Source organism: Schistocerca americana, chromosome 8 (assembly GCF_021461395.2).
Source record: "Schistocerca americana isolate TAMUIC-IGC-003095 chromosome 8, iqSchAmer2.1, whole genome shotgun sequence".
In the NCBI taxonomy this organism is placed as follows: domain Eukaryota; kingdom Metazoa; phylum Arthropoda; class Insecta; order Orthoptera; family Acrididae; genus Schistocerca; species Schistocerca americana.
The window spans coordinates 508,232,064-508,235,711 of NC_060126.1; the positions used below are offsets into that span (position 1 = coordinate 508,232,064).

Consider the following 3,648-nt stretch of genomic DNA (forward strand, 5'->3'; position numbering starts at 1 on the left):
TTACAGTTTAGTTAGCGATATTTTGAAGATAGTTGGGATAAAGATGGAACGATTTTGTGATATTGATGCAGTGAACTAACATTGTTAAAGATGGTGCTCGTGAAACGATGGAAGTATTTATAATAAGTAAACGACGACTCAAAGTCGAAACTGTTTACAACTGCGTTATTTCAAGCCGGGTTGTAACACTACCGGCCCTTACCAAATTGTCAATCGCAGATAATGTTAACCTTCTGTGAAGGGTGTGGCCTGACCGTGACTGTACCTAATGACAAAAAATCGGACTACAATTTCGTAATCGCAGAGTAAGTGAAACACTAACAACTGCAAAGCAAACGGGTTTTGAATTGACGTTCTACTAATAGGAAAGTAAATTGTAATTATATATATAAACATGCAGTCCCCAACCTAAGTAGGCAATATGGTATCAAGTTTTATGGCAAAGCGGGAATAAACTTCACATGAAGAAATATTGAATTTAGTTGATGAAAGGAGAAAATATAAAAATGCAGTAAGTGAAACAGGCAAAAAGGAATACAAACGTCTCAAAAATGAGATCGACAGGAAGTGCAAAATGGCTAAGCAGGGATGGCTGGAGGACAAATGTAAGGATGTAGAGACCTATCTCACTAGGGGTAAGATAGATACCGCCTACAGGAAAATTAAAGAGACCTTTGAAGATAAGAGAACGACTTGTATGAATATCAAGAACTCAGATGGAAACCCAGTCCTAAGCAAAGAAGGGAAAGCAGAAAGGTGGAAGGAGTATATAGAGGGTCTATACAAGGGCGATGTACTTGAGGACAATATTATGGAAATGGAAGAGGATGTAGATGAAGATGAAATGGGAGATACGATACTGCGTGAAGAGTTTGACAGAGCACTGAAAGACCTGAGTCGAAACAAGGCCCCCGGAGTAGACAATATTCCATTGGAACTACTGACGGCCGTGGGAGAGCCAGTCCTGACAAAACTCTACCATCTGGTGAGCAAGATGTATGAAACAGGCGAAATACCCTCAGACTTCAAGAAGAATATAATAATGCCAATCCCAAAGAAAGCAGGCGTTGACAGATGTGAAAATTACCGAACTATCAGCTTAATAAGTCACAGCTGCAAAATACTAACACGAATTCTCTACAGACGAATGGAAAAACTAGTAGAAGCCAACCTCGGGGAAGATCAGTTTGGATTCCGTAGAAACACTGGAACACGTGAGGCAATACTGACCTTACGACTTATCTTAGAAGAAAGATTAAGGAAAGGCAAACCTACGTTTCTAGCATTTGTAGACTTAGAGAAAGCTTTTGACAATGTTGACTGGAATACTCTCTTTCAAATTCTAAAGGTGGCAGGGGTAAAATACAGGGAGCGAAAGGCTATTTACAATTTGTACAGAAACCAGATGGCAGTTATAAGAGTCGAGGGACATGAAAGGGAAGCAGTGGTTGGGAAGGGAGTAAGAAAGGGTTGTAGCCTCTCCCCGATGTTGTTCAATCTGTATATTGAGCAAGCAGTAAAGGAAACAAAAGAAAAATTCGGGGTAGATATTAAAATTCATGGAGAAGAAATAAAAACTTTGAGGTTCACCGATGACATTGTAATTCTGTCAGAGACAGCAAAGGACTTGGAAGAGCAGTTGAATGGAATGGACAGTGTCTTGAAAGGAGGATATAAGATGAACATCAACAAAAGCAAAACAAGGATAATGGAATGTAGTCTAATTAAGTCGGGTGATGCTGAGGGAATTAGATTAGGAAATGAGGCACTTAAAGTAGTAAAGGAGTTTTGCTATTTGGGGAGCAAAATAACTGATGATGGTCGAAGTAGAGAGGATATAAAATGTAGGCTGGCAATGGCAAGGAAAGCATTTCTGAAGAAGAGAAATTTGTTAACATCCAGTATTGATTTAAGTGTCAGGAAGTTATTTCTGAAAGTATTCGTATGGAGTGTAGCCATGTATGGAAGTGAAACATGGACGATAAATAGTTTGGACAAGAAGAGAATAGAAGCTTTCGAAATGTGGTGCTACAGAAGAATGCTGAAGATTAGATGGGTAGATCACATAACTAATGAGGAGGTATTGAATAGGATTGGGGAGAAGAGAAGTTTGTGGCACAACTTGACCAGAAGAAGGGATCGGTTGGTAGGACATGCTCTGAGGCATCAAGGGATCACCAATTTAGTATTGGAGGGCAGCGTGGAGGGTAAAAATCGTAGAGGGAGACCAAGAGATGAATACACTAAGCAGATTCAGAAAGATGTAGGTTGCAGTAGGTACTGGGAGATGAAAAAGCTTGCACAGGATAGAGTAGCATGGAGAGCTGCATCAAACCAGTCTCAGGACTGAAGACCACAACAACAACAAAGAAAACTAACCTCACTTCACGTCCTAACTAATCTCTTCTAGGACAGTTAATCTCAAACAACAGTTAACCTTTATGCAGAACACAGAATGGCCAATAAATGCAGCAGTGCACACTGACTCACAATAACACTTCATAGGCAAAACTATGCAACATAATGAACAAATGCAGGATATATGAGCCTTCTAACAAGGTCTAACTGGCAGTAGCATGAAGTACTTTATTTTAATTAACTATCACAATAAAGATCATGATTTGAAGCAGTACTGACTATTATGGGCTTCGTACATTTGCACATGAAATTACTGTATGCAAATAAACTAAACTCCTCCCGAACAGGCGATGATGGCCCAACGGTACCGACCGGCCGCCCTGTCATCCTCAGCCGTAGGCGTCACTAGATGCGGATATGGAGGCCATGTGGTCAGCACACCGCTCTCGCGACCGTACGCCAGTTTCCGAGACCGCAGCCGCTACTTCTTAATCAGTAGCTCCTCAGTTTGCCTCATAAGGGCTGAGTGCACCCAGCTTGCCAACAGCGCTCGGCAGACCGGATGGTCACCCATCCAAGTGCTAGCCCAGCCCGACAGCGCTTAACTTCGGTTATCTGACGGGAACCGGTGTTACCACTGTGACAATGCCGTTGGACTGCTCTATACAAATGGGCAGTGCAATTTATTATTTATAAGAAAAGTTTTGGTGTAGAATAAATGTTTGTCCTGATTGCTACACTTGCTCGGAAGGAGCCTTTACTTTCTTTTATCACACTAGTTAAGTAGCTTATGAGATATCTGAAACCGGTATAGTTTGTAGAACCATAATCAGTTGTAAACAGTAACATACAAAATTGAGAAAGTAGCAAATGCCTTTAGTAACACCTTTAAGTATAATGATAAATGAGTAACGCAAAATTATTTCAACACTTAACTTACTTTACTTTACTTTTTCGTGTCCGGAAACTACAATTTGTTTGCCCAATATTGGGCAATGTCCAATGCTTCTTCTTTAGGCAGCCATAGATCGTCGAGGGTGCATCTGTGCGGGCAGGCCGGGCATTGTAGGAGATGTTCCATGTCCTGTCGAGTGCCGCAGTCGCATTTGTCGTCATTTTCGTCCAACAAACCCCATTTGATCAGATTAAATTTCACAGGAGCCACCTCAGTTCTGATGCAGTTAAGCATTCTCCAGGTTTTCCAATCACCAGAAACGCCGCTTGGTGGGTCCTCTCTTAGTGGATAGTAGATGGGGGGCTCATCTAAGGCGCAACTTAGGAAACGGCGTC

At 41.5% G+C, this 3,648-nt stretch overlaps 1 pseudogene; it reads right to left on the reverse strand.

Annotated features, from left to right (window-relative positions):
* Positions 1–2,896: 2,896 nt before the first annotated feature.
* On the reverse strand, positions 2,897–3,014 carry LOC124546325 (annotated as a pseudogene).
* Between the last annotated feature and the right edge of the window lie 634 nt (positions 3,015–3,648).